Source organism: Oryctolagus cuniculus, chromosome 6 (assembly GCF_964237555.1).
Source record: "Oryctolagus cuniculus chromosome 6, mOryCun1.1, whole genome shotgun sequence".
NCBI classification, from domain to species: domain Eukaryota; kingdom Metazoa; phylum Chordata; class Mammalia; order Lagomorpha; family Leporidae; genus Oryctolagus; species Oryctolagus cuniculus.
In genome coordinates, this window is record NC_091437.1 from 114,455,269 (window position 1) to 114,477,808 (window position 22,540).

The 22,540-nt window shown below is 35.3% G+C and overlaps 1 long non-coding RNA gene across 9 annotated transcripts in view; it reads right to left on the minus strand.

Annotated features, from left to right (window-relative positions):
* LOC103348075 (uncharacterized) overlaps positions 1-22,540 on the minus strand; it is a 216,952-nt gene that overhangs the window by 26,039 nt on the left and 168,373 nt on the right. For all 9 annotated transcript variants that reach the window (XR_007919107.2, XR_007919109.2, XR_007919102.2 and 6 more), the window contains one exon: positions 1,516-1,588. This is a non-coding gene — a long non-coding RNA (uncharacterized lncRNA). The remainder of the gene's footprint in view (positions 1-1,515; positions 1,589-22,540) is intronic.

The window sequence follows — 22,540 nt, forward strand, 5'->3', positions numbered from 1 at the left end:
CCCAAACATTTTGAAGATCTGACAGTGTTGGAAAAATCATTAAAGTATATTGCATACTAAACTGTAATAATCCAAGATTATGTTGTAGTCTCTAGAGTTATGAAAAATAGTGATACAATGTGTATCAGCTTAATATACATGTCACTACCATACATGCCTTGAAGAGACATACTTTAAGAACACCAAAACAAAATGAGAAAAGTCATACCTTGCAATTCCCAACCAAAATAAAGTTGGCTTAGGTGCACAACTAACCAACAAATCAGAATCAAGGCAAGGGGCAGCACGTGAGATGTAGAGAAAGATTTCCTAATGACCAACGAAAGGCACCAGAATGAACAGAGAAATCCACAGAGTTAGGGACTTTAATACATTTCAACCAGTAATTGATAAACAGGTAGAGATGTGGAAGAGCTGAACTACTTTACCAAATTCAAGCTGAAGAGAATGTTACATCCAAAGGGAGAACTCACAGTCTCTTTTCAAGAGCACAAGGGACATTTCCTGTCAGACTCTATGCTAGGCCATAAAAGAAGCCTCAACAAATGTCGAATGATTAAGTTATTGCAAATATATTTTCTGACCACAATTGTTTAGAGATCTGTATCAAACGAATGTCTAAGAAAAAAAAAATATGACCTGGAAATTAAGCAACACACTTCTAAATAATACCATGAGTCAATGAAGAAACCAAAATAGAAAACATTTTTAAGTGAATCACACTGAATATTTGACATTCACTAGAGTACAATTAATACAGTACTTAGAGGAAATTTACAGCATTAAAATGCACATATTGAAAAGAAGATTGAAATTAAATCATTTAACTGTCCATGAAAAGAAACTAGAAAAATGGGGAAAATATTTATCAAATTAAAAGAAATAGAGGGCAGATTGTGGCGTAACATGCTAAGCCACCAACTGCAAAGCCAGCACCCCACGTGTACAGCTGGTTAAAGTCCAAGTTGATCCACAACTGATTCAGATCCCTGTTAATGCTCCTGGAAAAGCAGTGGAAGATAGCCCAAGACCTTGGGCCCTGCACCAATGTGGGAGACCTGGATGAAACTCCTGGCCTCATCCTGGCCCAGCTATGGAGTGAACCAATGGATGGAAGATATCTCTCTCTCTCTTCCCCTCTCTTTGTAACTGCGTTTCAAATAAATCTTTAAATAAATAAATAAATAAAAATTAACACAAAGCAAACATATAATAAAGAAAATATGAAAGAGTTTTTTATATTTCTTTTGAATTTATTTATTCATTTAAAATCAGAGTAACACAGAGAAAGGAAGAGAAAAAGAGAGAGATCTTCCACATGTTGGTTCACTCCCCAAATGCTCGAAACAGTTGAACAGGTAGCCATTGATAAAAATGAAAGAGTTAAATACCAAGGACACTGGGTACAAGGAGCTACGGGTAAACACAGAATCCAAAGGACAGGAAGATCGAGGCCTAGGAGAGAAAATTCAAATTTTTCACATACTGGCTCAAAATCAGATTACAGTTCAGTACCTTAACCCTTATATACATGACTTTCAGGCTTTATTACAGACCAGATAAGGTTCTCTTCTTCACCTGCAAGTACCTGAAAAATAACAAAAATCACTTTACAAATGACAATACAAAAAAATCTACTTTGCAGAACAAAATGTAAGTGTGGGAAAGATAAGGAATTTGGGGTCATAGTTCCTCTCTGAGGCTTAATATTCTGTTTGTGGTTAATAGTATAGGTTTAAACTCAACCTACACCTACTCATTGGATATTGAAAATAAATACCGGCTGAATTACTTTTAATTAATTAATTAATTTGAAACACAGAAAGAAAAAGAGAAACAGAGACAGACAGAAACAAAGAGAAAGAGAAGGAAATCCTATCTGCTGTTCCACTCTCTAAAGCTGGCAATAGGCAGTGCTGCACCCACCTGAATCCAGTAACCCAGAACTCATTTCCAGATTGCCCACCTGGGTGTCAGTAACCCAGGGTCTATACTGGGTCATCACTATTGCCTGCCCCCTCCCAGTGTCTACATTGGCAGGAAGCTGGAGTCAGGAGGCAAAGCCATGTATCAAGCTTAGGTACTCTGAGAGTGTACGAGTGTCTTAACTAACATCTTGAGTAGTAGGACAAATGTCTGGGCTAAACTTCTCAGTATTTTTTACATGTTCCACATATTGTTACTGGCATTGCAAAATGATTCAATTTGTCAGGAAACCATCCTGTCCATATGTAATAAGAGCTGGAAAAATGTTCATGTCTGTTGATGTTGTAAATTCACTTTGGGAAAATTATTCCAACAGAATAATTCAACTGGAAGATAATGATGATGTCATCTTATTGGTTTTCCCAGCACTTACTGGCTTTCACAACATTTCCACATGTTATTTGTGCAGAGATATCTGAAATGTGCTATTCATATTAACAAAACATTGAAAAGAACATAAGGACCAATATAGAATACAAAAGAACACAATATAGCTCTCAAAATTGCAAAAAGAAAGTAGGTAATTATGAGTAAGCTAAGAATCCCAAATTGCATTCTTTAAACCTGTTTTATACTACTACAGCACTTTGATGAATTGTCAGTAACCAATTTCTTTATTGGCAAAGGATTCATGCACCATGTGTGGGAGCATCTATTCTAAATGTGGGAGTATCCATGGATGGTCATATTTTCCTTCATGCATATGCCTGTTCAGAGTTTCAACTTAAAAATTTGTCAAATATTTTCATGGTTACTTGCATGTAGTAAATCTAGAAAACATTCAAAGAGATTCTGAAAACCAATTGTATTTAATCGGACTCAAATTGTGCAACCATGATGTATAATAAAGAATTTGAAAAGGAAAATATACATGGGTAAATACATGGGTGCTACTGATGATCAAATATATATGAATAAATACTGAAGGTCACATGTATGTTTAAATCTCCAACATTTTAATCAAATTATTAAAATAATAATAAGCATTCCATGTTTTACAAATGTAGAATAAAAGACATTATTAATTGTCACAAATTGTAAATAGCCAGTATTTTTGATCATTTGAATAGAATACACAAAACCCTCAAAACTGAAACCTACCAAAATGAATAGATAAATAGAAAACTGAGTAATTTGATATCTTCTTTTTAGGGCAGGTTTCCACTAATAAGAAACCTTCCTAAAAGTTTAAAAAAAAAAAAACCTTCCTTAAAAGAAAATTCTTGGCTAAATTGCTTCATTGGTGAATTTCTCAAACAGTTAGAGAAGAAATAACACTAAACTTAACAAAAAATCTTCCCCAAAAAAAGAAGGAAAAAGAAACAAGGGATAAAGCCCCTATGAAGACAATATAATCTTGATTTTAAAATCTGACCAAGAAATTTATGCAAGAGAATATTTAATAAAATATAAACCCTACCAAATTAAAATACTAGAAATAGGCAAGAAATTTTTCTGAAAAGAAATATTTACCAGAAGCCTCAGAAAACATTTAATTTAGAATTAATTAAATCTTTTTTCCTAGTATTATGATTAAAATATTGACATTTTAAAGTTTCCCAGGTAATGCTAAAAGAGGGGGAAAAAAGTTATACAGTTTAGGAAAGGAAGAAATGAAACTGTGACAATTTTTTGTTGATATTATGGCATATTTAAATAGGAGATGTGAAAAGGATCCAAAAATTATTAGAACTAGTAAGTGTACATTCTAATATCACAACATTCAAGGTCAAAAAATAAAGTCAATAACATGTCAAAGTATAAGCAACAAACATCCAAATCATATTTTAAAACATTACATAGGCCGGTGCCACGGCTCACTAGGCTAATCCTCTGCCTTGCGACGCCGGCACACCGGGTTCTAGTCCTGGTCGGGGCGCCAGATTCTGTCCCGGTTGCCCCTCTTCCAGGCCAGCTCTCTGTTGTGGCCAGAGAGTGCACTGGAGGATGGCCCAAGTACTTGGGCCCTGCACCCCTTGGGAGACCAGGATAAGTACCTGGATCCTGCCAGCGCATCAGCGTGGTGCGCTGGCCGCAGTGCGCAGGTCGCAGCGGCCATTGGAGGGTGAACCAACGGCAAAAGGAAAACCTTTCTCTCTGTCTCTCTCTCTCTCACTGTCCACTCTGCCTGTCAAAAAAAAAAAAAAAATTACAGAATTATGGGGACAGTAAAATCCATGGCACGTAGGCATCTGACATCTGTTAAGGCACTGTTTAGGTGGCCTTGGTCTCATATCAGAGTGCATGTATTCAAGTCCCAGCTCCAAATCTCGATTCCAGGTTCTTACTAAAGCACATCCTTGTAGGCAGAAGTTATGGCTCAGGTACTTGGGTCTCTGGCACGGGTATGAGAAACCTGAGATGAGCTGAAATAGTTCCCATCTCCTACAGCCATGGCCTGGCCCAGCCGCAACTGCCTGATTAAGGCATTTGCGGAGTGACTAGTGGGTGAGATTCTCATTCTCTCTCTCTTTCTCCCCAACCCTTACACAGAAATGTATTAAATAATTAAATAAATAAATTCTTCATGTTTAAAAAAATCAGTGCTTGTCAGGGATTGGGGGAAGGGAGGGGTCAATGGGCAAATAACAGAGATAATGGAGGTATTTCAAACACTTCAAGGGAAATTGGATTAAATATATGTTTATAGTTTTATGAGATAATAAGCTTGGTGCAAAAATTTTGAAACCCATGCAGTTTTTCATAATACATACTTTCCCTTAACTATTAGGAGACTCTTTGTATTGCCAATAAATCTTAATGAACATAATTCTTACTGATATTGTGATTAAGATAATAATGTTTAGCAAGTTTAATATTTACTGAATTATTAAGTATTTACTAAACAATCTGTGTGACATTATAAATGGATACATGATATTATACATTTGTACAAACCAAAAGAATGTACAACCAAAAGTAAACTCTAATGGAAATTATGGACTTTGGGTGGTTAATGATATATCAATATAGGCTCATCAAATATAAAAAATCTACCACTCTGTAAAGGATATTCATACTAAAGAGGCTATACATTTGTAAGTATATGGGGTATCTCTGTATATTCTTCCTAATTTTATTACAAGCCTATATCTATACTTATAAACAGTTTTTAATTAAAGAAAGAAAATGTTAAGAATCCACAAAAATTGATTCAATTTTATAACATCAAAAACAATAAAACATTACAGTAAAAATTAAAGACCTTAAAGATATACATAAATAAACTAATCATAGATTTGTAAACTCAATATTTCACAAATAGATTCTCCAACTATTAATCTTTAGATTCCACATAACTTTAATAAAAACTCCAGTATTTTCACCAGAAAATGACAAGCTCATTCTAAAACTATATGGGAATGCAGAAGGACCAAACAAGAGTAGATGAGTCAAGCTTAAAGAAAAACAAAAGTAGGAAAACTATACTAACAGATAAAGAGAACCATTATAAAGCTATGGTAGGACAATGTGACAGTGATGAAATCATAAACTCTGACCAACCGATCAGAATAGAAAACACAGACCAAGCCCAGTTTCTGTGGTTACATGGTGTCTTAGTCCAATAAGTTACTAAAACAAAATATAATAGACTATAGTTTATAACAAAGTACCACAGACAAGATGTCTTACAAACAACAGAATTCTTTTTCTCACATTTCTGGATGTTAGGAAATCTAGCATCTAAATATCATCAGATTCAGGATCTTGTGAGGGACCGTTTCCGGGCTTCCAGATGGCTGTCTTCTCTGACTTACCACAGTACTTAAACATCTCACAGGTCTGTAGTACTTCTGGATTTCTACGACTGTTTAGGAATGTTATGTCTTTTAAGAGTTTTGATGATGGCAAAGTGTTCTCCAGTCAGTCAGTTGGCAGTTAATTCTTGCTCAGAGCCCAGGGCTGTTGGAAAAGAAATACTTCAAGAGAAGACTGGGTATCAAAACGTTTTCTAGAGGAGAGATACATGATCTCCTGAGTCTTGTGGTCAGGAACTCTTTAGGGCCAACTGCACCACTCCCTCAATTCAGTGAAATAATTTTAGTTAGAGGTGGATTTGTAATCCTAACTGTAGGGCTAGGAAACTTTCAGGTTGGAAGGAGGCTGGAAAACCATGGGAGAGCAGCACCTGCTGGCGTCTAACGCCTGAATCAAAGACATGGTGTATAAAGACTTGGGACTGGTTTAGCCAGTCCCAAAAAGACAAATATCTGTGGTAACTAGTAAGAGGTATCTAATATGCAATGTATAGGAGTGAAATTGAAATTTTTAGATTCAATGATTGTTTACAGCCTTTCTCTCAACTGTTGTGGAATAGCTTTTTTTTCATACGATTTGTTAAATTCTTCACTTACTGTAGGATTAATCTTATGAGTATAAAGGAAACTGAAAATAGATCCTTGTAAAAATTAAGAGTGGGAATAGGAGAGAGAGGAGGAAGAAGGGTGGGAGTGCAGGCAGGTGGGAGAGTAGGGTGGGGAGAATTACTCTGTTCCTAATTTGTGTGTATAAAATACATGAAGTTTGTATACCTTAAATAAAATTTTAAAAAAAGAAAAAAAATGACTTGGTTTTGAAACTCATCCATTCATTCCAAGAATGTTTTATTCATTGCAGAAAGAACTAGAAATAATGTTAAATTCTTTGCAAACATCCCCTAAAATTCCCTCTGGTAATTAAAGGATGGAAGAATTTTATCAAAAAAGTCCATGAAGTTGAACAGAGATCTATTCATGTCAAGTATATAAACTTACTTAAATTGAACATCTATAGTCATCATCATGTCATTTTCAGCCCGCCTTCATGCTTGCCATTGGGGCCTAATCTCTTGTGAAGTATCTTTGTGTGAACATATAACATTTGAAAGTGACAATTGAAGCGGTTGCTTTGATGTAGTAGTGTTGGGAATGGATATTCTGATGAAGTCTTAAGAACAAATCTTTGGACAACATGTTGGGTGAAATAAGACATGGAAAAACAAATACCACATGTTCTCCCCTATATGTGGGAGATTAAAAAAAGAATAAAAATCTCACAAAAATCTAAAAAAATGCCTGTGTGTATCAGTATTGCTATAAATATTGTTTCAACTAACTTTGTTTTATTTCTTTGTGAAAAAAATTAAGTGATATATCACTATTGTTTAAGTTATCTGTGACTGAAACATTTAACATATATGAGTAAAATTCACATCTTTTCATTTGATTATTATTTACAGCCCTTAACTGTATTCTTGTTGAACTATGGTCTTTTTACTTGTTGAACTTTTTATTTAATGGAGCACTGAGCCTTTGACTGGAGGAAGGAACTGGCAATGATGAAAACATGCTGAATGCCTCTGCCCAAAGAATGCATTCCTCTGTCACTGACATACCTTTTGTGGTTGCTGTTTTTGTATTGTTTTTAAATTTTTACTAATGAATATCAAAAGTACGTTAAAGACACATGAAAACACTTTAAATAATATGAGTTACAAAAGTCACAAAATAATGTAATAGACTTCAGTATACTATCACTCAGATAACATCTGTAATTTATAGTTAACTGAATTTTGCAGGACTTGCTTCAGAACTTTTTGTGTAAATATAACAGATTTTTTTTTTGACAGGCAGAGTGGACAGTGAGAGAGAGAGAGAGACAGAGAGAAAGGTCTTCCTTTGCCATTGGTTCACCCTCCCAATGGCCGCCGCAGCCAGCACGCTGCAGCCGGTGCACCGCGCTGATCCGAAACCAGGAGCCAGGTACTTATCCTGGTCTCCCATGGGGTGCAGGGCCCAAGCACTAGGGCCATCCTCCACTGCACTCCCTGGCCACAGCAGAGAGCTGGCCTGGAAGCGGGGCAACTGGGACAGAATCCGGTGCCCTGACCGGGACTAGAACCTGGTGTGCCGGCGCCACAAGGCGGAGGATTAGACTAGTGAGCCGCGGCGCCGGCCCATAACAGATATTTAAATCCTAATCATGCAACCATTTTCACTCTCTTCCTCAACAAAAGAAAACAACATTAGGAACTGTATTCCTCTTGCTTATTTGCTATTTTGTATTTGAAGACATATACATGATTTAAAATGTACATAAATCTTATCACACTGTATTTCTCTTTTTTGTAGTTAACATTTTTTGTAGTCAGCTTTTTTATCATGTTCATACATAAAGCCATGTATTTATGCAAGATGTAACTAATTTACATTGATTAGTATGTATCCTAATAGCAATAAGTCACAGTTTACATATTTGTTCAACTAAGACGTAGTTGGAGTGTTTCTATTTTAAGACTCATAAATACTTATTTAAGAAACATATATACAAACTGTATTAAATGAGTAAGGATACATCCCTTTATATTCACATTTAGAAATAAAATTTTTCAGGTTGCATATTACACATAGCTTTGATTTCACTAGGTTTTGACAGATGCTCCCCCAAAGTGGTTCCATCAAGTTACACTCTCATCAGCATTGCATATTAGTTGTCCACTTCCTCCACCACCATTTTTGCCAAAACATGGAACTAACTTTAACACAAAATGGTATCTCATTATGATTGTATTTTACATGTTCTCACCATTAAGGAAGCTAATAGCATGCTTATTGGAAAGTTGGATTTTCTTTTGTGTGATTTGCATATGCATATTTTATGCTTATTTTATTAACATATGTAAGAGTTTTATTTAATAAATATGATGTTTCATATATATTTTCAATTCATGACTTGTTATAATGGCTATCATTAAAATTTTTGATTTGTAAAAAAGTAGAATAGACTCAGAAGCAGTCTACAAGAATTAAAACATCCACCTTGTCAAATACAACATGTATGATTTTTGCAAGTTAAAATACCCCTCTGAAAACTGGGATGGCAAAACAATTTACCTCTAAGTTTGTTGTAAGGACTGAAATATTAAGAACAAGTTTCAAGTTTCTGTTATTTTTATGAATAGTAATAGTACTAATACTATTATCATTGAAGAAATACATCCTCATTCTAAATACCTAAAGAAAATTGTCTATACAAGAATGCTTCAAAAAGTTCATGGAAATACATATTATAAAAAGTTACATATGGAATTCAAAGTTTTACAACAAAATAAACATATATTAATTACATTTTCCCACCTTTTTTTTGTAAATTCAATTTTGCTTTTCCTATTTAGAAACTTAATTCAGGATTTTCTTGAGCTATAACAGCCAGGACCATCTATTAAATTTTTCATCAGTTCTCATTTAATGAAAATAATACCTCTGTTATATGTCATGGTGTCAAATCTATTTATTAATTATTTGCAAATACCACCTATATTTAATTTATTTTCTTGTGAGAATTGTTCCTAGAGCAGTGTTTAACCCATAATTGCCCATCTTAGCCCTACCCACTAAAGTAAACAAAATGTAGGCTACATTTGAAATCTAAGCTACATTTTATATGGGAATCATTAAAATAATCCTAGAAAATAATATTATATACTTACCTTTTCTAATGTTTTATAAATTCTTGCTTGTGATTAAATTTCTGACTTAATATTTTAATTATTTTTGAGATAACATATTTTAATTTGCATTATAATAAAAGGCTTACTGATCCAATAAATAAATGTTCAACAAATAAAAATTAAAAGGACTATAGTTCAGCAGGAAAATAGTCAAGAGCTATAAAAAAGAATCAAATGAAAAGATATTCAACTTCATTATATAAAGTGAGTTTTTAATACCCACAAAATCATTAAAGCTTTATATTCTTAACATTTTATTTGACAAGTATTGACAGAACAATGTATTTCCACCAAAATTTATACACACAGGCATTTCTGTTATTTTTTTTATCTTTGATTTTTTTGAATTTTTCACTTAAAAAATTTTTGTAAAAAGGCAGAAAGGGAGAAGCAGAGCTGGGGAGACAGGAAGTGAGGGGGGAAGGGAATATCCTTATGTTCTTAGAATATTATCTACAAATCACATTGCATTTGCTAAAAGCTAATTCAAAATTAAAATGAAAAAGTGTTGCTTTCACTTTTTAAATTTATATAAAGGGAACAAATGTCATATATTTAATATATACAGTTTTAAGAACATAATGATACTTCTCACCCTACCCTGCTCCCTCCCCGCTATTTGTGGGACAAAGGTTACTTCCAGAAACCTAAATCATCTTGTGAAAAGTAAAAGCCTATGACCATTGCATATTCCACTAACAGGACTCCTTTGCTCAATTCCAGTCATAGACAGCAAGTGAAAAAGAAAAAAAAAAAAAAACAGGAAAGTCAAACTTTTAAATGTAAAATCATTTTTATCTCCAACTACAGGATGATTGAGGAATTATAGAAGTGGGAAGTGACATATGAAATTGCATCTCTGCTAACCACATATTGGACCCAATTCTCTCTTGCACTGGAACAGAAGAGCCACGGAGAATGTCATTGGCCCAGACCTTCATACAGGATCTAAATTACCCTGTGTGAGTTTTTTATGAGTTCATCCTCATTTAAGCGATTGACCTGAAGTAAGGTATCTGGGAAATAGGATTTTCCTTTGACAAACTAAGATTCCTCATAGAGTCCTCTGAGACAACTTTTGACAATAATTTTCTGTCTTACTTTCCTGCTATGGGAGCCCAGACTAACTCTGACTATTCCTTTAAGTCCTCTTAAAGTACAGAAATCCCTTGCTCAAATACCCTGTTGCACAAATTATTGTTAGGGAGAAATGAAATTTAATCTCTTGATCTCATTCATGCCAGCCATTATTTTTCATATCAAAATATTGGTTACATGTTTAAAATCCATAGCTTTCCCAGGATTTCCTGAAGAAAGAAATCAACAGAGGGCTTTTAGATGTAGTACAAAGAGGAAAGTAGTTTGGAATTGACATCTTCCAGGTACCCCTCAAATCTCACTAAAAAATCATTTAACCAAGATTGGGTTCACCCAGAGTTCTGCTACAAAGAAACTTCCAAGGACATGAGTAAATGAAGGCTGGCCACCAAAGATAATTCCCTTACAATGGTGGAATGATTTGTCTTTTTTCATGTACTTTAAAATTAATAAATATTTGCAAATGAAGAAAATTATAAGAAGCATTATATCAACATTTTCTCACTTACAAGATTAATCAGGCCTTAAACTATAAACTATTATGTTTGCTTCTGAACATCATGTTTTAAGAAATAAGTTATTATAGAGAAAATCAAATGTCAATGTGTGCCATCACCACTTCCTATTTTCTTTGCTTCTACTTCCCTAGAAATAACCACTATTCTCATTTGGAAGTCTTTCATTCCCTAGTATATTTTTGTATTTTTACTACATATATACTTAGAAAACCAGATGCTTTGCATACTTAAATACTCACATATGCATATATACTCCTGTAGTACCAAAAAATACACAAATCTCAGCAAACTCATTATTGTTAAAATTATGACAATATATAAAGCATGAGTTAATTTATTTTATCTCTTCTTTCATCTTGTATCACCAAATAGACCATATCTTATTTTTACCTATTCTATAGCTATGCACATTAAGATTTCAACCAACATTTGTTTCTCTCAACTAAAATTGTTTTTTATACATGCCTACTTCATACTTCCAAATTTATTACATAGTAAACAAAATATTTTTCAAATGCTTTCCATTCTTATCAAGGATTATCAGCTTTATATTAATACCAGTCAACCAAATATATAACAATAGTTCTTTATTGTTTTATATTTTCTAGATTATTAGAGAGCTTATGAATTTGGTATTGAGTCACATCCTACATAATCTAACGTTTATATAGTTGTTTCACGCTATTCCATTATGAATTACTAGAAATTTTTATATTGTCTTGAGGCCTTCATTATGCAGTAAAGCTTGTGCTTATCTACTCTACATGTATCTTCTCACAGTCTTCAGATTGATTTTTAAATGCTTATATACAATAAATTTTGCTGAGGTAAATGATTTTGCTTATAAACATAAATTTAATTTCTTATCTCACAATAGACACCTAACAAAATTCATATGAAAGGTGGAGGGAAAAAATTCAAAACTTGAAGAAAATATGGGGCCCATGCGGTGGCGTAGTGGGTAAAGTCGCTGCCTGCAGTGCAGGCATCCCATATGGGTGCCGATTCAAGACCTGGCTGCTCCACTTCCAATTCAGCTCTCTGCTATGGCCTGGGAAAGCAGTAGAAGATGGTCCAAGTCCTTATCTGAATGTGAGCCATTCTGACCGGGGTGAGGTGAAACCCCATTGTGGTTTGCAAGAATATAGTCAAGTACTGCATTGAATGTTACACTTGCATTACCAAAAAAGGACTTATTACGGACAAGTTCTAAAAGCATTTCATAAAGAAATTGCTTATCAATTAAAATAACGAATTCTACATAAGCACAATCCATTCTAACCTAAACCAACATATTGGTGTTAATTACATTTTTCTCACCATTATTTTTAATAAAGAAATTCCATTCTCAAAAATTTATCTTTTGTGAATATAACCAACAAATCCTCAAAAACAAGAACATATAATACTTCATAAAAGCATCTACAGAATTATCACATGGAGTATCTTGTATATCCATAAGCCATAAAAACTTTGGAACCCTTTAATAAAATCAAGATGAACATAATTATTTTAACAAAGAGAACTATAATATAATCAATTACAAAGGAATGAATCTAATACTGTAATAAAATTCTCACAGTGGCCACAGAATACATAAAACAAAATTTTATTATAGATTTTTTTTTCCTTTTTAGAGTTTCCATTTTATTTTCTGAGATTCTCCACCTTTTTTTTTTTTTAAGATTTATTTATTTTACTTGAAAGTCAGATTCACACAGAGAGAGAAGGAAAGGCAGTAGGGGTAGGGGGAGAGAGAGAGAGAAAGAGTGTCTTCCATCTACTGGTTCACTCCCCAGTTGGCCACAATGACCAGAGCTGTGCCGATCTGAACCCAGGAGCTAGGAGCCAGGAGCCAGGAGCCAGGAGCTTCTTCAAAGTCTCCCACATGGGTACAGGGGCCCAAAGACTTGAGCCATCTTCTACTGCTTTCCCAGGCCATAGCGGAGGGCTGGATCAGAAGTGGAGCAGCTGGGGCTCAAACTGGCATCAATATGGGATGCCGGCACTGCAGGCAGCAGCTTTACCTGCTACTCCACAAGGCCAGACCCCTCCACTTTTTACTCATTGGTCCCACCTATGAATAACAGTGAGACATACTACTATGTGGGGATGCAAGTATTCAGAGGAAAACATTCCCTCTTGAAAATGGAGCATAGTTTACTCAGCCTTATCATAACGTGATTTTATGTTCAGAATATCTAATTCCTAGGTAGATATAAATATGGTTTCATGAGTTCTAAGATATTGGGTCCAGGGAGATCTGTGTAAGAGAAAGGATTTATTATATTCAGTAGAAATGTTTGCTTTTATTGGAAATTTAGTGTTGGATGTGAAGTATGATTTAGTCAAATTTTTAATTATCAAATTTCAGAGTTAGGTTTTGGAAAAGAGTGACCAGTATAAAATATTGCCCACTTCTTATCCAACTTTAACTCAAAACAACTCTCTCTGTTACATTTTTTCATTTCTTATAAATCAGATTTTTCAAATTAATTTTATTTATGCAATATGATTCAATAATATGACTGCATAGTTTTATAAATACATGCCATCATATCTTTATATTTATTAAAATTAACTTTCCTCAAATAATCACAATTAGATACAGTTTTACTGAACATAATAATATTCCACAGGTCCATTATTTCTCATTGTCAACTTCTTTTGAATAAACTACATCAAACAAATTTAAAAGGCAAAAGCATCATATTATTTGGAAATTTACAAAATTTAAGAATAAATCATAAAATAACCAGAAAGCAAATAGGGAACAGAAAAGAAGGTAGAAAAAAAGAATAAGAAGAGAAAGTATGTCCATAATCCTTCTAGATCTGGACAAATAGTGAAATTCTGCTAAGCCAAAATTGTGTGATTCTTTATATGTTAAGAATTATGATCTGTTACACAAAGAGGATATTCACTGACATCTTAACAATGAATGTGTTTCCTGGAAATAACCAACTTAACTAGAGGTCAGTGTTCTTCCAAACTGAACAATTAGCATTTCTTATTTCTAAGTGGTTAGATATTTTACAAGAGCAAACACATGGGTCTGAGTTCCTTGATGGCTAGGAAGTACATCTCTCACTTTTAACATTGGCATTCTTGATCCATGTTTATGGCTAACGGATAGATGTTAACTCAGATTGATTTGATTACCAAATTGAGAGAGGAACAAATCAGCCACATACAGTAGCCAAATTAACTCAAATCTAACCCATAAAGCCCAGCATCTCAAACAACAAATATAATTACCTGTCATTCCTAATTGTGATTAAGGTACTTTGATTTGTTGGAATCCTGCAGTATCTTCTTTCACATGTACAACTAATTCGCCCCATTTTTTAATACTCTTCTTGAAAAGTGCTGCAAATTACTAGATATTGAAATCTGCAAAGGGTCTTATATGTAGAACCCAAAACCTGCTGAAGGCACATACATTCTGTTCTTAGAGTTGATCATGTACCTCTCCCGTGGTTTTAGACCAGGAGAGGGAGTGATATCTGTCTTGTGGCACTCTCCCTTACCTATTATTAGTCACCTTCATGTGTGAGTATATCTTTCCATCTCTCACCAACTATGACTTTATCCAAGGATGTCAATCCAATAAAGGGGTTGTCTACTTAACCACTTGCTTTTTAAGAGACAATCAATTATATACTCTTGTTGAATAACATACAAGTTATAATGATTCATTTAATTGAATTCATTTAAACAAATCAATGGTAAGATAGCCACACTTTACAGAAATTACAAAATTAGGCCACATAAAGACCCAATTGCTCAGATCTCAGTTGGCCTGTGTGTTTCCAACTAACAGATACTATATATTTTTCAGGATGCTTTCAAGAATCAGGCAGCCACAGAGTTAAAAAGAACCAGGAAAAAGAAAAACGTCTTGAATTCTGCCTTGTGAATAATGAGCTATGACTTCCTAAGGTATTCTTCAGATCCTTCTATATCTATTCCTAACATTAAATTAAGATAATTGAAATTGAAACATGTTTTTGTCACTGACACCAGAAATGAGGCCACTCAAAGAACATGCAAAGACAATGATAATACTTAATATTAATTGCATTTTTACTATGCACCTAGTGCCATGCTAAATACTATATTAACTCAATCTTTACAACATCCCATTGAAGTAGATAGTATTGAGACACTGTGGAGGAAATTGTGGGATAAAGAAGGTAAACATCTTTAATATTAGAATCACAATTTGAATTAAACAGCCCGGTTCTTGAGCTCATGCTCTTACTGCCTAGCTCAATGCACTGTCAGATACTCACTGAGACTTAATTGTTAGTAGCCATTGCCTGAGAAAATAAGTTAGTGCTAATTCCTTCTGAAATTCCTAGAACTAACTGTACGTTAAACAAGTACATGTCAGGGTAATGTTTTTGACAGCCACATCTAGTTGTAAGCAAAGCAGAAAACATTTAGGAAGAAAGAGCTATTATATTCAGGGAAGAGAGGAATAGTATTAATCTCAGATTTCTTCAAGTAAGAATTTAATCTTAAATCTGTCGGGGAATAGTCCACGGCGGTATCGCTAGGCGGAGGTTTTTACTTTGGGTTTTGACCAGGGGCTTTCCTATGGGCGGGGCTCTTCGGAGGTGGAGGGATCAAGGTCACGGTAAACAACAAGATGGCGCCAGGACCCCCGCAGTGAGTCTGCCTGCCTGCCTGCCTGCCTGCTGCGAGACACCTCACCTGATTGGCCGAAGGACGCGTGCCCTTCACGTGAACAGAGACCGGATTGGTGTGCCTGATGCATGGACTCTAGCTTGCTCCTGATTGGTCGCATTTTATATAAAAGCCGCGGGTGTAAGGAGGAAGCTCTCCTCCTCTCCTCTCCTCTCCTCTCCTCTCTCCTCTCCTCCCCTCCCCTCCCCTCCCCTCCCCTCCCCTCCCCTCCCCTCTCCTCTCCTCTCCTCTCCTCTCCTTTTCTCTCCTCTCCTCCTTCCTTTCTACCTCTGTCACATTTACTTTCTCTAATAAAAAGTCTACTGAAGACCGATAAACGTCGTTCGTTCTTTTCTCTCCCGAGAAACCGTCGTCGCGGGCCCTGGGTTGAGTCTGCTGGCCAGACTCCCCGAGACACTCGCGGCATAAATCTACGCTTTGTACATCTCATATATAAACAGGCTGGAATTTCTTTTTAAGAATTAAAGATTGGGCCAACTCTGTGGCATAGTGGGTAAAGCTGCCACCTGCAGTGCCAGTTTGATTCCTGGCTGCTCTACTTCCCATCCAGCTCTCTGCTATGGCCTGGGAAAGCAGTGTAAGATAGTCCAGGTCCTTGAGCCTCTGTACCCATGTGGGAGATCTGGAAGAAGCTCCTGGCTCCTGGCTTCGGATAGGCCCAGCTCCAGCCACTAAGGCCATTTGGGGAGTGATCCAGTGGATGGAAGACCTCTCTCTCTCTCTGCCTCTGTCTCTTTGTAACTTTCTTTCAAACAAATAAATAAATCTTAAAAAAGAATTAAAGATTATTTATAAGCTGGCAGACATTTCAAAGAATTTATGAGCCATAACATAGTATAATTCTTTTACTAACAATCTTTCTGTGTCATAGTTTCATTGTTTGCAAACTGAGAAAAATAACAGTATTTATAACACAGGGTTTAGTGATAATTAAATAACTTGACATGTGAAAATGCTTAGAAAGCTTCCTATGTTTTGTTAAGTGCTAGGGAAACATTGTGCTCATATCATTACCAGGGTAAACCAAAAAGATCATGGATAATGGCATTAAAACATTAATTTATTTGGGTGCAAAATTTTGAAACCTATGTGTATGAGTGGTCATCAAAAAGTTCATGAAACTGTATTATGAAAAAAAATGCATAGGCATCAAAATATGTTTGCACAAATGTAAATGTATCACTTAAATACATTTTTCTACAAACTTTTTGAAGTACCCTCTAATTATACAGAATGTCCAATCATTGGTCATAGAGAAGGATAATTAAATACCTCTAACATATTTCAAGTTTATGTTTCATTCATGGTTCCTTTACCATCTACCACCACTCCACAGTCTATTAGTTCTTTTTGTAAGTGGAAAGGTGCTTGGGATCTTGATTGCATCATCGACATCTCAAGTCAACTTATTCTGGTAATTATAGGTGAAAGTTTGTTACCATCCACATGTACATTTCAGCCTCAAAATTCCAAAGAATAGACAGTATAAACACCTCCTTCCCTCCCTCCCCACATGGCCCTGTGCCTGAAGTTTCTAGTCCAGTCTGTGAGACTTTTTTTTAAGATTTTATGTATTTATTTGAGAGAGAGAGAGAGAGAGAGAGAGAGAGAGAGAGACAGAGGAAGAGACCAAGAGAAAGGTCTTCCTTCCATTGGTTCACTCCCCAAATAGCCGCAACGGCCATGGCTGCACCCATCTGAAATCAGGAGCCAGGAGCTTCTTTCAGGTCTCCCACACAGGTGCAGGGGACCAAGGACTTGAGCCATCTTCTACTGTTTTCCCAGGCCACAGCAGAGAGCTGGATTGGAAGAGGAGCAGCCAGGACTAGAACCGGTGCCCATATGGGATGCCGGTGCTGCAGGCAGAGGATTAACCTACTGTGCCACAGTGCCAGACCCTCTGTGGGACATCTTAACACATTTCTACCTGCCTCCTCAGCTATGGATTGCTGCCTCCTTAAAGGGTAGCCAGACACACAATCTAATCTCAAATCTCTCCAGATTTTCAACATCTTACTCCAATTTTGCCTTAAGCAATCATTTCCTCAAAATCTATGTACGAGTGACTAAATTGTTAAATTATATACAAATCTTTACCCTTTCCCTATCCATAGATGGCATTCATAATTGGTCTTTTTAACTCTAAACCTTGGCTTGTTTGAAAAGAATTCTGGGGGACCAATGTTGTGTCACAGTGGGTTAAGCAGCACAGTATCTGATGCCAGCATCCCATATGAACACCAGTTCAAATCCTGGCTGCTGCACTTCAGATTCAGCTCCCTGTTACAGAGGGATGGGACAACAGAGGATGGCCCAAGTGCTTGGGCCCCTGGATAAGATCCTGGCTCCAAGCTGGCCATTGTGGCCATTTGGGGAGTAAATCAACCGATAGAAGGTTTCTCTCTCTGTATGTGTGTGTATGTGTGTGAGGGTGTGTCTCCTTCTGTCTCTGTAACTCTTCCTTTCAAATAAATAAAGATAAATCTTTATTAAAAAAGAAAAGAATTTGTTTCTCAACCTACATTTTCTTTTATACTAGTTATTCTGTTTTAGGCTTCCAAGAGAGTGCTCCTCCAAATTAAAGTGAACCCAGTCACCTGACTACTCCCTATTGGGCTAAGGAACAATGGGTTTGTAGCAAGCCTCAGCCTAGACACATATTATAAATTCAGTTAAATAAGCAGTGTTGAATGGATACAAAATGCTTAAGATCTGCTGTCCAAACATTTTCATATATGAAGCAATATTATAACACTTTTCAGGTGTTTAATGATGCTGCTTTGTAATTTATCCACAAAAGGCAATAAGCACACAGGGAGGAGAAATTCTCTGATACCAAATGAAAAATAACATTTTTTTTAATTCTGAAAATAATTATACTATAGATTGAATAGCAGATTCCTTATGAAATTATTGATGGATCTAAGGAATTGCTAAAGATTTAATAATATAGACTTCATTTGAGACAGCTAATGCTTCCTTCTGAATCATTTCAAAATGTAATTAGGTAATGTGAATTTCTTGAATATGAAACTCAAGCAATTGGTTTAAGTAAATTCCATTTACTATTTATTTACTTATTTCCAGATAAATCAATTTTTATTTTAATTTTTAAAAATATTGACTGATAGTTATATTATACATATTCGTGAGGTACCATGTGATTATTTGACATTTGTATAACATGTGTGATGTTCAAATCAGGATACACGATTCTGTTTCTTTAAGTACTGAACATTTATTTATGGTAAAAATGCAAAATACTTTCTTCTAGCTTTTCTTTTTTTAACTTTTATTTAATAAATATAAATTTCAAAAGTACAACTTTTGGATTATAGCAGTTCTTCCCCCCATAACCTTCCTCCCACCCACAACCATCCCATCTCCCACTCCCTTTCTATCTCATTCTTCATCAAGATTCATTTGCAATTATCTTTATATACAGCAGATCAACTTAGTATATACTAAGTAAAGATTTCAACAGTCTGCACCCACACAGAAACACAAAGTATAAAGTACTGTTTGAGTACTAGTTATACCGTTAAATCACATAGAACAACACATTAAGGACAGAGGTCCTACGTGGGGAGCAAGTGCACAGTGACTCCCGTTGTTGATTTAACAATTGACCCTCTTATTTATGACATTAGTAATCACCTGAGGCTCTTGTCATGTGCTGCCAAAGCTATGGAAGCGTTTTGATTTCACCAATTCTGATCTTATTTAGACAAGGCCATAGTCAAAGTGGAAGTTCTCTCCTCCCTTCAGAGAAAGGTACCTCCTTCTTTGATGGCCCATTTTTTCTGCTGGGATCTCACAAGCAGAGATCTTTCATTTAGGTCATTTTTTTTTTTTTTGCCAGAGTGCCTTGGCTTTACATGCCTAAAATACTCTCATGGGCTTTTTAGCCAGATCCAAATGACTTAAAGGCTGATTCTGAGGCCAGAGTGCTGTTTAGGGCATCTGCCATTCCATGAGTCTGCTGTGTATCCTAATTCCCATGTTGGATCGTTCTCTCCTTTTTTTTTATTTTTTTAATTTTTTTAACTTTTATTTAATGAATATAAATTTCCAAAGTACAGCTTATGGATTACAATGGCTTCCCCCCCATAATGTCCCTCCCACCCGCAACCCTCCCCTTTCCCACTCCCTCTCCCCTTCCATTCACATCAGTTCTATCAGTTAGTATTAGCAGACACTAGTCTTGTTTGTGTGATCCCTTTGACACTTAATCCTATTGTTATGATCAATTATGAACTAAAACTGATCACTTTGACTAGTGAGATCGCATTGGTAAATGCCACCTTGATGGGACTGAATTGGAATCCCTTGGCACATTTCTAGCTCTGCCATTAGGGATAAGTCCAAGTGAGCATGTGCCGAACAGTACATCTCCTCCCTCTCTTATTTCCACTCTCATATTTAACAGGGATCACTGTTCAGCTAAATTTAAACACCTAAGAATAATTGTACATTAATTAAAGATTTCAACCAATGATATTAAGTAGAACAAAAAAATACTAAAAGGAATAAAATAGTAAGTTGTTCCTCAACAGTCAGGACTAGAGCTGATCAAGTCATTGTTTCTCATAGTGTCCATTTCACTTCAATAGGTTTCCATTTAGGTGCTCATTTTTTTGTCACCGATCAGGGAGAACATATGATATTTGTCCCTTTGGGACTGGCTTAATTCACTCAGCATGATGGTTTCCAGATTCCTCCATTGTGTTGCAAATGACCAGATTTAATTTTTTTTTACTGCTGTATAGTATTCTATAGAGTACATATCCCATAATTTCTTTACCCAGTCTTCTGTTTATGGGCATTTGAGTTGATTCCATGTCTTAGCTATTGTTGATTGAGCTGCAATAAACATTAATGTGCAGACAGCTTTTTTGTTTGCCAATTTCATTTCCTTTGGGTAAATTCCAAGGAGTAGGATGGTTTTGTTGTATGGTAGGGTTATATTCAGGTTTCTGAGCAGTCTCCAGACTGACTTCCATAGTGGCTTGACCAGTTTGCATTCCCACCAACAGTGGGTTGGTGTCCCTTTTTCCTCACATCCTCGCCAGCATCTGTTGTTGGTAGATTTCTGTATGAGCCATTCTAACTGGGTGAGGTGAAACCTCATTGTGGTTTCTTCTTGCTTTTCAAAAATAAAAAAGTAAAGTATCATTATCTATAGTCACTCTACTACACAATAGGATGAAATAATTAAATTGTGGATAGGCTTTGAAAAGTGTATAGGGGTAATAGGACACGATATTTCCAAATTTCACAGCCATTTTAACTAGTTTCTGGTGGATAATAATTTTCCATGAATATAACACATTTCTGCAGAATCTAAATCATCTGGGGGACAAAGAATTAAGAGTTAAGTTAGGAAGATTTGTTTTACAGAAGGGGACATTGAAGGATAGTAGAGATGTTTCCCTTCCTTGATGTGTTTCAGAGGAGGAAAAATAGAAATCTCTCCCTGGAGGGGATTTGCTTACACTCCAGAGTCACGATAAGGCTGTGTATCTGTATAATATGTATTAATATATAATTTCTAATTCTAATATATATAAAAACATGTAAATCCTAATCCTAGTGCTTCTTTCCTATGATTTACATTACTGCATCTGCAGGAATCATTTAACCTTCAGCACATCACTCTATGGGAACTAGGATTTAAAGAACTGGCATAATAATATTATTCTTGGTGGTGCTTTTGTTATGAACAATAAACTGTCTTTGTCGAGACTTAGATGTGTTTAGATTTTATATATATATTTATATATATATCACATGTTAGGAATAGATTTAGTAATATACGATATACATATTACTTCTTTAGTTCACAAATAGAGTCTTATATAATTAATATTAGTTACTTATTTAACTTAAAAGTAGTGTAAAATCTTGGATCTTATACAATTTCTTGGTTAACTTTATACAGACCTAAATTATATAAAATAAAATAAATGATATTAAATATGGAACTGATGAGCATTGACATATATAAGGGATATTCAAAAAGCTCATGAAAAACTCATATTATGAAAAAATTACACATGTATTTCAAAAAGTTTTTGCACAAAAATAAATTTATACTAACATACTACAAATTCTGAACAGGATATAATTTGAGGTATGAAGAAGTGCTAAGATAGCACTTTGAAAAGAGTCCCTATTAGAGCAACAAGGATTCTGCTACAATTGAAACATAAACAAACATCAGATTGATGGAAAAGCTTGAATGGAAGAATGGTAAAATCACTGATGCTTTATATAAAGTTTAAGGACAAATGTCCCCAAAGAAATTAGCAGTTTATGTAGACCAATGGAACAGAATTGTATTTTTGTACTGTATTAGATACCACAGATCAGGGAAAACATATGCTATTTGTCTTTTGGGGGCAGGCTTATTTCACTAAGTAAAGAGTTTCCACTTGCATCCATTTTAATACAAATGACAGGATTACATATTTTTTTTTACAGCTGAGTAGTACTTCATAGTGTACATACCACATTTTCTTATCCATCATTGGTTGATGGACATCTGGGTTGATTCCATATCTTAGCTGTTGAGAATTGGGCTGCAGTATACATGGGGTACAGATAAGTCATATGCTGATTCCATTTCCTTTACATAAAATCCCAGGAGAGGCGCAGCTGGGTCATGTGGTAGATCCATTTTCATATTTCTGAGGAATCTTCATATTGTCTTCCACAATGGCCAGTGATCCAGAGC